Raw genomic sequence first — 12365 nt, forward strand, 5'->3', positions numbered from 1 at the left:
TCCCTCCTGCCATGTGACCGGCTCTGCAGTGCCACCTGCTGCCCAGCAGCCAGTCAGCCTGCTCTCCTCCTCCCTCCTGCATGTGACCGGCTCTGCAGTGCCACCTGCTGCCCAGCAGCCAGACAGCCTGCTCTCCTCCCTCCTGCCATGTGACCGGCTCTGCAGCGCCACCTGCAGCCCAGCAGCCAGACAGCCTGCTCTCCGCCTCCCTCCTGTCATGTGACCGGCTCTGCAGCGCTGCCACCTGCAGCCCAGCAGCCAGTCAGCCTGCTCTCCTCCTCCCTCCTGCCATGTGACCGGCTCTGCAGCGCCACCTGCTGCCCAGCAGCCAGACACCCTGCTCTCCTCCTCCCTCCTGCCATGTGACCGGCTCTTCAGCGCCACCTGCTGCCCAGCAGCCAGACAGCCTGCTCTCCTCCTCCCTCCTGCCATGTGACCGGCTCTGCAGCGCCACCTGCTGCCCAGCAGCCAGACAGCCTGCTCTCCTCCTCCCTCCTGCCATGTGACCGGCCCTGCAGCGCCACCTGCTGCCCAGCAGCCAGTCAGCCTGCTCTCCTCCTCCCTCCTGCCATGTGACCGGCTCTTCAGCGCCACCTGCTGCCCAGCAGCCAGTCAGCCTGCTCTCCTCCTCCCTCCTGTCATGTGACCGGCTCTGCAGCGCCACCTGCGGCCCAACAGCCAGTCAGCCTGCTCTCCTCCTCCCTCCTGAAATGTGACCGGCTCTGCAGCGCCACCTGCGGCCCAGCAGCCAGACAGCCTGCTCGCCTCCTCCCTCCTGTCATGTGACCGGCTCTTCAGCGCCACCTGCTGCCCAGCAGCCAGTCAGCCTGCTCTCCTCCTCCCTCCTGAAATGTGACCGGCTCTGCAGCGCCACCTGCTGCCCAGCAGCCAGACAGCCCTGCTCTCCTCCTCCCTCCTGCATGTGACCGGCTCTGCAGCGCCACCTGCTGCCCAGCAGCCAGACTGCCTGCTCTCCTCCCTCCTGCCATGTGACCGGCTCTGCAGCGCCACCTGCAGCCCAGCAGCCAGTCAGCCTGCTCTCCTACTCCCTCCTGAAATGTGACCGGCTCTGCAGTGCCACCTGCAGCCCAGCAGCCAGTCAGCCTGCTCTCCTCCCTCCTGCCATGTGACCGGCTCTGCAGCGCCACCTGCAGCCCAGCAGCCAGACAGCCCTGCTCTCCTCCTCCCTCCTGTCATGTGACCGGCTCTGCAGCGCCGCCACCTGCAGCCCAGCAGCCAGTCAGCCTGCTCTCCTCCTCCCTCCTGCATGTGACCGGCTCTTCAGCGCCACCTGCTGCCCAGCAGCCAGACAGCCTGCTCTCCTCCCATGTGACCGGCTCTGCAGCGCCACCTGCTGCCCAGCAGTCAGTCAGCCTGCTCTCCTCCTCCCTCCTGAAATGTGACCGGCTCTGCAGTGCCACCTGCAGCCCAGCAGCCAATCAGCCTGCTCTCCTCCCTCCTGCCATGTGACCGGCTCTTCAGCGCCATCTGCTGCCCAGCAGCCAGTCAGCCGGCTCTCCTCCTCCCTCCTGCATGTGACCGGCTCTGCAGTGCCACCTGCTGCCCAGCAGCCAGACAGCCTGCTCTCCTCCCTCCTGCCATGTGACCGGCTCTGCAGCGCCACCTGCTGCCCAGCAGCCAGACAGCCTGCTCTCCGCCTCCCTCCTGTCATGTGACCGGCTCTGCAGCGCCGCCACCTGCAGCCCAGCAGCCAGACAGCCTGCTCTCCTCCTCCCTCCTGCCATGTGACCGGCTCTTCAGCGCCACCTGCTGCCCAGCAGCCAGACAGCCTGCTCTCCTCCTCCCTCCTGCCATGTGACCGGCTCTGCAGCGCCACCTGCTGCCCAGCAGCCAGACAGCCTGCTCTCCTCCTCCCTCCTGCCATGTGACCGGCTCTGCAGCGCCACCTGCTGCCCAGCAGCCAGTCAGCCTGCTCTCCTCCTCCCTCCTGCCATGTGACCGGCTCTTCAGCGCCACCTGCTGCCCAGCAGCCAGTCAGCCTGCTCTCCTCCTCCCTCCTGTCATGTGACCGGCTCTGTAGCGCCACCTGCGGCCCAACAGCCAGTCAGCCTGCTCTCCTCCTCCCTCCTGTCATGTGACCGGCTCTTCAGCGCCACCTGCTGCCCAGCAGCCAGTCAGCCTGCTCTCCTCCTCCCTCCTGAAATGTGACCGGCTCTGCAACGCCACCTGCTGCCCAGCAGCCAGACTGCCTGCTCTCCTCCCTCCTGCCATGTGACCGGCTCTGCAGCGCCACCTGCAGCCCAGCAGCCAGTCAGCCTGCTCTCCTCCTCCCTCCTGAAATGTGACCGGCTCTGCAGTGCCACCTGCAGCCCAGCAGCCAGTCAGCCTGCTCTCCTCCCTCCTGCCATGTGACCGGCTCTGCAGCGCCACCTGCAGCCCAGCAGCCAGACAGCCCTGCTCTCCTCCTCCCTCCTGCATGTGACCGGCTCTGCAGCGCCACCTGCTGCCCAGCAGCCAGACAGCCTGCTCTCCTCCCTCCTGCCATGTGACCGGCTCTGCAGCGCCACCTGCTGCCCAGCAGCCAGACAGCCTGCTCTCCTCCTCCCTCCTGCCATGAGACCGGCTCAGCAGCGCCACCTGCTGCCCAGCAGCCAGACAGCCCTGCTCTCCTCCTCCCTCCTGCATGTGACCGGCTCTGCAGCGCCACCTGCTGCCCAGCAGCCAGACTGCCTGCTCTCCTCCCTCCTGCCATGTGACCGGCTCTGCAGCGCCACCTGCAGCCCAGCAGCCAGTCAGCCTGCTCTCCTCCTCCCTCCTGAAATGTGACCGGCTCTGCGGTGCCACCTGCAGCCCAGCAGCCAGTCAGCCTGCTCTCCTCCCTCCTGCCATGTGACCGGCTCTGCAGCGCCACCTGCAGCCCAGCAGCCAGACAGCCTGCTCTCCTCCTCCCTCCTGTCATGTGACCGGCTCTGCAGCGCCACCTGCTGCCCAGCAGCCAGACAGCCTGCTCTCCGCCTCCCTCCTGTCATGTGACCGGCTCTGCAGCGCCGCCACCTGCAGCCCAGCAGCCAGTCAGCCTGCTCTCCTCCTCCCTCCTGCCATGTGACCGGCTCTGCAGTGCCTCCTGCTGCCCAGCAGCCAGACAGCCTGCTCTCCTCCTCCCTCCTGCCATGTGACCGGCTCTGCAGCGCCACCTGCTGCCCAGCAGCCAGACAGCCTGCTCTCCTCCTCCCTCCTGCCATGTGACCGGCTCTGCAGCGCCACCTGCTGCCCAGCAGCCAGACAGCCTGCTCTCCTCCTCCCTCCTGCCATGTGACCGGCTCTGCAGCGCCACCTGCTGCCCAGCAGCCAGTCAGCCTGCTCTCCTCCTCCCTCCTGCCATGTGACCGGCTCTGCAGCGCCACCTGCTGCCCAGCAGCCAGACAGCCTGCTCTCCTCCTCCCTCCTGCCATGTGACCGGCTCTGCAGCGCCACCTGCTGCCCAGCAGCCAGACAGCCTGCTCTCCTCCTCCCTCCTGCCATGTGACCGGCTCTGCAGCGCCACCTGCTGCCCAGCAGCCAGACAGCCTGCTCTCCTCCTCCCTCCTGCCATGCACCTATGCACCAAGCCATTAGTTTTAAGTACATTGTATTTGGGTTTGAGCGATATTTACACATACATACATACATAAGCTTGAAACATTACTTATTTTTGTTTTCAACTTGGAATACTAGTGGTGTGGATGTTTTCTTCTTTTGTATCTGTTAGAAGATACTATAAGTGTGATGGCGCTTCCTAGTCACACCTGCACCTAAAGACTTTGTACTAATATATTCCACCCCCTCCTTTTTTTCTCTCTTTCTACAAATAGCATATTTTCTATATTCGTATTAGTACTTACTGAAGCGGTTTCTACTATTTTTTGTACACAATGTGGAAGCCACTTGGGCCAATATTATTGCCATTTAGTAAATATCGGGGGGGGGGGGGGAGGGGGGGTTGGGAAACCAGTCCCAGACCTTGCAGCAGTCTTCTATATATGTATTAAGAGGCCGTTGGTGGAAAGGGTATTCACATGAATCCTAAAGTGATAATTGGGTCTTTTGAAGCCCAGCATCTGTTGTTCTCTGCTCCTCCATTTAGGTGTTGTGCTGTACCTGGTTGGCAACAGGAGGGCCGAGTGCTCCGCAGTGTTTGTAGGGATTTGGAAAAGGCCTATTGGTCGAAACGTTGTGTGGCACAATAAATTAGCTTTATTTAGAAAACCGTAGAGGGTTGGATCCTTCTTTTCCTGAGCATTGTCCTGGAACATACCTGACAGGTACCTCCTTGAACCAGCAGCACCGGTAAAACTTGTATGTATTTACTTATTCATTGTGGAGTGCAGCATACCCCCTTAGGCTGCGGTCCCAGTAATGTCTGTGACACGCGCGGCCCGGCGGGGGGGGCGGCGCGTGTCACAGCGCTAACTGCGATCTGCGGTCTGTGAGGAGAGGAGAATCTTGCGACGGGAGGGGGCGTGGTCGGGGATTTGCGGTGCTTACACGCACAGTGCACGCCGCGCCGTGCGCACAGGCTGTACTGGGACCGCAGCCTTATTTTCCTCTGTGATAGCAGCAGGATGGCCCATACTGACACCTTTCTTTCAGCAGCAAGACATTGAAACACACTGGTGATGGTTCCATGGTATTTATTGCAATCAGAGCAGATGTACAAAGCAGGTGCATTCTTCTCCCAGCTTCCCCTATTGAAGGCACTCTGGTTAAGGCTTAAGGCCCAGACCAGGCCTTCTGGACTCCTCCTCACATCTCCTAGTGAGATGGAGGGTAGATGGTGCTCACTCCGCAGGGGGAGGAAAGAGAGACACACTTTAGGAAAGTGCCAGTATTTATAGCCCGAGTGCTGACTGTAACTTCGACTCATAGCAAGCCAGATCTGGATGATAGGCCCTCACATCCAGTGTGTGGTCCAATCAGTACCTACCCCTCAGGCTGGCACTCTCTGGCTGTTGCTAAGGCCCGCCCTTGGATACATCTAATGAATCCAAGGCTGCAAAAGCACGCAGGGCCTTTAAGAAGGAATGATCCCATCCACTGCCTGCACCTAACAGGTCATACACTGGTAGGGCCCAGGAAAAGAAGTAGCGGCCGGAGGCTAGGCTACAGTAGGGTGATATCTGACCAACAAACGGGAGATGCGGGGAGGTAATAATATCTCACCGGCTCAGTGCTTGAATACAGTGTATAGTGATAACACTCAGGGAATTGAAGTCCTGGTATGTTGTTCCTGATGGGCGCGCTTCCTGCCGGCAAGCAGTGATAGACAGCGATGTCAAATGGAGCGCGTTGCCATGACAAAGTGACATCAGGTGACGTTGCGGCACCCTGCGGTGTCAAGTTGCCATGACAATGGGACGCCTTATGGCGCTGAGGCATCAAGTGACGTCCATTATCATGGCAATGTGATACTGCATGACACCGTGATGTCCTGTCCCGTTGTCATGGCAACTTGGCGCCACTTGACGTCGCAGAGCCACGGTGATGGGATTTGAGGGGGGAGATGCCGATGCCAGGAGATTTTTCAGGTAAACCCCTAACCAGGGTTGCCACCTTCTACCGGAGACATTTTTACATTTTGTGCTTACCTTTATCACCTGGCATCCTTCCGACATCCTCCTGGCATCTCCCCCTACAACCCGTCCAATATGGCCGCAAGGCATCAAACGGCGCTATGGCCAAGTTGCCATGACAACGGGATGCCTTATGACACCAAGGCATCACGAGACATCATGTCATGGCAACGTGGCGCCGTGTGATGCTGTGACGGCACATAGCCTCTCGTTGTCATGGCAACAGGCTTCACATGGCGCTGTGACGTCACATCGAGTTCCCGTTGACATGGCAACGCAGCACCATTTGACGCCGTGCTGCCATAATGACAGGAGTTGCAGGGGAAGATACTGGGAGGATGCCGGGGAACGCCGCGGCCGAACGACACCAATCGGAGGTTTACAAGGTAAACCTGTAGTCTGGAGATATGTGGCCAAAACCCGTAGTCTCCGGGTCAAACCCGGAGTGGTGGCAACCCTGGACACGCCATTCCCGCGTCAGAAAACAGCCCCATATGATTGTATAGTGACGCGTCGCATATGCCGTCCGTCGTAAAGTGAAACAATGGATAAGCGCTATGTACATTATTGGCGCTATATAAATAATGACATACAATAGCGAGGATTGACTTTGTGTATATATATATATATATATATATATATATATATATACACAATTATATTTCTTATATATATATATATATATATATATATATATATATATATCACAGTGACCCCCCCCCCCCTCCTCCTCACACATGGTTTGTTCCGTTCTGTATCATGTGTGTTCTGAATAAATAGATACTACGCTTAATTCGCCCCGCCCCCCTCGCTCGCGGAATATGGAACGTTCTCTCTCCCTTGCGCGCGCAATGAACCTTCCCACGGCCCCGCCCCCCCGCCTCCCCCCCACTCCTCTGGTCTCCACGGCAACCGGGGAATCCGGCCGCTGTGACCACTCCAAAGGAGGATGGCCTCTTCCTAGTGGCTGCGTGACGTCACCGCGAGCGGCTGACCCCGGAAGGAGAACCCATCTGCTACTGGCTTCCGCTCGCACTTCGCCACTTGTCGGGCCCGAGGCCTCGAACTGTGCGAAGAGAGACAAGGGGGAGACCCGGGGGTGAGTGACAGCGGGACGTCAGAGACACGCAGGCCTCGCACTGCGATGTCAGGGATACGACCCCCCCTCCCCGCATACACACAGTGTGATGTCAGGGATACGACCCCCCCTCCCCCTCACACACACATTCCCCCCCCCCCCCACACACACATTCCCCCCCCCCCACACACACACATACATACACACACATTTCCCCCCTGATCCCCCCACTCACTCACACTGTGACTCCAGGGGCACGTTTCTGTGAGTGAAATCACTGAACACTACCAATCAAATTGACGTCATAGATACAAACCTGTCAGAGATGTCATGAAGACCTTTATGTATACCTTTCACGTCTCCTAATACACAGACGTTCGGGGCACATACCTCTCCCTGCCTCCTAATACACAGACCTCAGGCATGTACTTCTCCCTGCCTCTAATACATAGACCTCTGGCACGTACCTCTCCCTGCCTCCTAATACACAGACGTCGGGGGCGCGTACCTCTCCCCGCCTCCTAATACACGGACGTCGGGGGCGCGTACCTCTCCCCGCCTCCTAATACACGGTCGTCGGGGGCACGTACCTCTCCCTGCCTCCTAATACACGGACGTCGGGGGCGCGTACCTCTCCCTGCCTCCTAATACACGGACGTCGGGGGCGCGTACCTCTCCCTGCCTCCTAATACACGGACGTCGGGGGCGCGTACCTCTCCCTGCCTCCTAATACACGGACGTCGGGGGCGCGTACCTCTCCCCGCCTCCTAATACACGGACGTCGGGGGCACGTACCTCTCCCCGCCTCCTAATACACGGACGTCGGGGGCACGTACCTCTCCCCGCCTCCTAATACACGGACGTCGGGGGCACGTACCTCTCCCCGCCTCCTAATACATAGACCTCTGGCACGTACCTCTCCCTGCCTCCTAATACACGGACGTCGGGGGCACGTACCTCTCCCCGCCTCCTAATACACAGACCTCCGGCACGTACCTCTCCCCGCCTCCTAATACACAGACCTCCGGCACGTACCTCTCCCCGCCTCCTAATACACAGACCTCCGGCACGTACCTCTCCCCGCCTCCTAATACACAGACCTCCGGCACGTACCTCTCCCCGCCTCCTAATACACAGACCTCCGGCACGTACCTCTCCCCGCCTCCTAATACACAGACCTCCGGCACGTACCTCTCCCCGCCTCCTAATACACGGATGTCGGGGGCGCGTACCTCTCCCCGCCTCCTAATACATGGACGTCGGGGGCGCGTACCTCTCCCTGCCTCCTAATACACGGACGTCGGGGGCACGTACCTCTCCCTGCCTCCTAATACACGGACGTCGGGGGCGCGTACCTCTCCCTGCCTCCTAATACACGGACGTCGGGGGCACGTACCTCTCCCTGCCTCCTAATACACGGACGTCGGGGGCACGTACCTCTCCCCGCCTCCTAATACACGGACGTCGGGGGCGCGTACCTCTCCCCGCCTCCTAATACACGGACGTCGGGGGCACGTACCTCTCCCCGCCTCCTAATACACAGACGTCGGGGGCGCGTACCTCTCCCCGCCTCCTAATACACGGACGTCGGAGGCGCGTACCTCTCCCCGCCTCCTAATACACAGACCTCCGGCACATACCTCTCCCTGCCTCCTAATACACGGACGTCGGGGGCACGTACCTCTCCCTACCTCCTAATACACGGACGTCGGGGGCACGTACCTCTCCCTGCCTCCTAATACACAGACCTCCGGCGCGTACCTCTCCCCGCCTCCTAATACACGGACGACGGGGGCACGTACCTCTCCCTGCCTCCTAATACACAGACCTCCGGCACGTACCTCTCCCTGCCTCCTAATACACGGACGTCGGGGGCACGTACCTCTCCCTACCTCCTAATACACGGACGTCGGGGGCACGTACCTCTCCCCGCCTCCTAATAGACGGACGTCGGGGGCGCGTACCTCTCCCCGCCTCCTAATACACGGACGTCGGGGGCGCGTACCTCTCCCTGCCTCCTAATACACAGACCTCCGGCACGTACCTCTCCCTGCCTCCTAATACACGGACATCGGGGGCGCGTACCTCTCCCCGCCTCCTAATACACGGACGTCGGGGGCGCGTACCTCTCCCTGCCTCCTAATACACGGACGACGGGGGCGCGTACCTCTCCCTGCCTCCTAATACACGGACGTCGGGGGCACGTACCTCTCCCTACCTCCTAATACACGGACGTCGGGGGCACGTACCTCTCCCTGCCTCCTAATACACAGACCTCCGGCACGTACCTCTCCCCGCCTCCTAATACACGGATGTTGGGGGCACGTACCTCTCCCCGCCTCCTAATACACGGACGTCGGGGGCACGTACCTCTCCCTACCTCCTAATACACGGATGTTGGGGGCACGTACCTCTCCCCGCCTCCTAATACACGGACGTCGGGGGCACGTACCTCTCCCTGCCTCCTAATACACGGACGTCGGGGGCACGTACCTCTCCCTACCTCCTAATACACGGACGTCGGGGGCACGTACCTCTCCCCGCCTCCTAATACACGGACGTCGGGGGCGCGTACCTCTCCCCGCCTCCTAATACACGGACGTCGGGGGCACGTACCTCTCCCTGCCTCCTAATACACAGACCTCCGGCACGTACCTCTCCCTGCCTCCTAATACACAGACGTCGGGGGCGCGTACCTCTCCCCGCCTCCTAATACACGGACGACGGGGGCGCGTACCTCTCCCTGCCTCCTAATACACAGACGTCGGGGGCGCGTACCTCTCCCCGCCTCCTAATAAACGGACGTCGGGGGCGCGTACCTCTCCCCGCCTCCTAATACACGGACGTCGGGGGCGCGTACCTCTCCCTGCCTCCTAATACACGGACGTCGGGGGCGCGTACCTCTCCCCGCCTCCTAATACACGGACGTCGGGGGCGCGTACCTCTCCCTGCCTCCTAATACACGGACGTCGGGGGCGCGTACCTCTCCCCGCCTCCTAATACACGGACGTCGGAGCGCGTACCTCTCCCCGCCTCCTAATACACGGACCTCCGGCACGTACCTCTCCCCGCCTCCTAATACACGGACGTCGGGGGCACGTACCTCTCCCTGCCTCCTAATACATAGACCTCTGGCACGTACCTCTCCCCGCCTCCTAATACACGGACGTCGGGGGCGCGTGCCTCTCCCTGCCTCCTAATACACGGACGTCGGGAGCGCGTTCCTCTCCCCGCCTCCTAATACACAGACCTCCGGCACGTACCTCTCCCCGCCTCCTAATACACGGACGTCGGGAGCGCGTTCCTCTCCCCGCCTCCTAATACACAGACCTCCGGCACGTACCTCTCCCCGCCTCCTAATACACGGACGTCGGGGGCGCGTACCTCTCCCCGCCTCCTAATACACAGACCTCCGGCACATACCTCTCCCTGCCTCCTAATACACGGACATCGGGGGCACGTACCTCTCCCCGCCTCCTAATACACGGACGTCGGGGGCGCGTACCTCTCCCCGCCTCCTAATACACAGACCTCCGGCACATACCTCTCCCTGCCTCCTAATACACGGACATCGGGGGCACGTACCTCTCCCTGCCTCCTAATACACAGACCTCCGGCACATACCTCTCCCCGTCTCCTAAAACACGGACGTCGGGGGCGCGTACCTCTCCCTGCCTCCTAATACACAGACCTCCGGCACATACCTCTCCCTGCCTCCTAATACACGGACGTCGGGGGCACGTACCTCTCCCTACCTCCTAATACACGGACGTCGGGGGCACGTACCTCTCCCCGCCTCCTAATACACAGACCTCCGGCACGTACCTCTCCCCGCCTCCTAATACACGGACATCGGGGGCGCGTACCTCTCCCCGCCTCCTAATACACGGACGTCGGGGGCGCGTACCTCTCCCTGCCTCCTAATACACGGACGACGGGGGCACGTACCTCTCCCTGCCTCCTAATACACGGACGTCGGGGGCACATACCTCTCCCTGCCTCCTAATACACGGACGTCGGGGGCACGTACCTCTCCCCGCCTCCTAATACACGGACGTCGGGGGCGCGTACCTCTCCCTGCCTCCTAATACACAGACGTCGGGGGCACGTACCTCTCCCTGCCTCCTAATACACGGACGTCGGGGGCACGTACCTCTCCCTACCTCCTAATACACGGACGTCGGGGGCACGTACCTCTCCCTGCCTCCTAATACACAGACCTCCGGCACGTACCTCTCCCCGCCTCCTAATACACGGATGTTGGGGGCACGTACCTCTCCCCGCCTCCTAATACACGGACGTCGGGGGCACGTACCTCTCCCTACCTCCTAATACACGGATGTTGGGGGCACGTACCTCTCCCCGCCTCCTAATACACGGACGTCGGGGGCACGTACCTCTCCCTGCCTCCTAATACACGGACGTCGGGGGCACGTACCTCTCCCCGCCTCCTAATACACGGACGTCGGGGGCGCGTACCTCTCCCTGCCTTTTAATACACAGACCTCCGGCACGTACCTCTCCCTGCCTCCTAATACACGGACGTCGGGGGCGCGTACCTCTCCCCGCCTCCTAATACACGGAAGTCGGGGGCGCGTACCTCTCCCTGCCTCCTAATACACGGACGTCGGAGGCGCGTACCTCTCCCTGCCTCCTAATACACAGACGTCGGGGGCGCGTACCTCTCCCCGCCTCCTAATACACGGACGTCGGAGGCGCGTACCTCTCCCTGCCTCCTAATACACAGACGTCGGGGGCGCGTACCTCTCCCCGCCTCCTAATACACGGACGACGGGGGCACGTACCTCTCCCCGCCTCCTAATAAACGGACGTCGGGGGCACGTACCTCTCCCTGCCTCCTAATACACGGACGTCGGGGGCACGTACCTCTCCCCGCCTCCTAATACACGGACGTCGGGGGCACGTACCTCTCCCCGCCTCCTAATACACGGACGTCGGGGGCACGTACCTCTCCCTGCCTCCTAATACACAGACGTCGGGGGCGCGTACCTCTCCCCGCCTCCTAATACACGGACGACGGGGGCACGTACCTCTCCCCGCCTCCTAATAAACGGACGTCGGGGGCACGTACCTCTCCCTGCCTCCTAATACACGGACGTCGGGGGCGCGTACCTCTCCCTGCCTCCTAATACACGGACGTCGGGGGCACGTACCTCTCCCCGCCTCCTAATACACGGACGTCGGGGGCGCGTACCTCTCCCTGCCTCCTAATACACGGACGTCGGGGGCGCGTACCTCTCCCCGCCTCCTAATACACGGACGTCGGGGCGCGTACCTCTCCCCGCCTCCTAATACACGGACCTCCGGCACGTACCTCTCCCCGCCTCCTAATACACGGACGTCGGGGGCACGTACCTCTCCCTGCCTCCTAATACATAGACCTCTGGCACGTACCTCTCCCCGCCTCCTAATACACGGACGTCGGGGGCGCGTGCCTCTCCCTGCCTCCTAATACACAGACCTCCGGCATGTACCTCTCCCCGCCTCCTAATACACGGACGTCGGGAGCGCGTTCCTCTCCCCGCCTCCTAATACACAGACCTCCGGCACGTACCTCTCCCCGCCTCCTAATACACGGACGTCGGGGGCGCGTACCTCTCCCCGCCTCCTAATACACAGACCTCCGGCACATACCTCTCCCTGCCTCCTAATACACAGACCTCCGGCACATACCTCTCCCTGCCTCCTAATACACG

At 61.1% G+C, this 12365-nt stretch overlaps 1 protein-coding gene across 4 annotated transcripts in view; it reads left to right on the plus strand.

The window, feature by feature from the left end:
• Positions 1-6481: 6481 nt before the first annotated feature.
• PHRF1 (PHD and ring finger domains 1) overlaps positions 6482-12365 on the plus strand; it is a 72211-nt gene continuing 66327 nt past the window's right edge. For all 4 annotated transcript variants that reach the window (XM_075566796.1, XM_075566798.1, XM_075566795.1 and 1 more), the window contains exon 1: positions 6482-6669. The gene's annotated coding sequence lies outside the window, so the exon portion shown is untranslated. The remainder of the gene's footprint in view (positions 6670-12365) is intronic.

Source organism: Ascaphus truei, chromosome 12 (genome assembly GCF_040206685.1).
Source record: "Ascaphus truei isolate aAscTru1 chromosome 12, aAscTru1.hap1, whole genome shotgun sequence".
Taxonomy (NCBI): domain Eukaryota; kingdom Metazoa; phylum Chordata; class Amphibia; order Anura; family Ascaphidae; genus Ascaphus; species Ascaphus truei.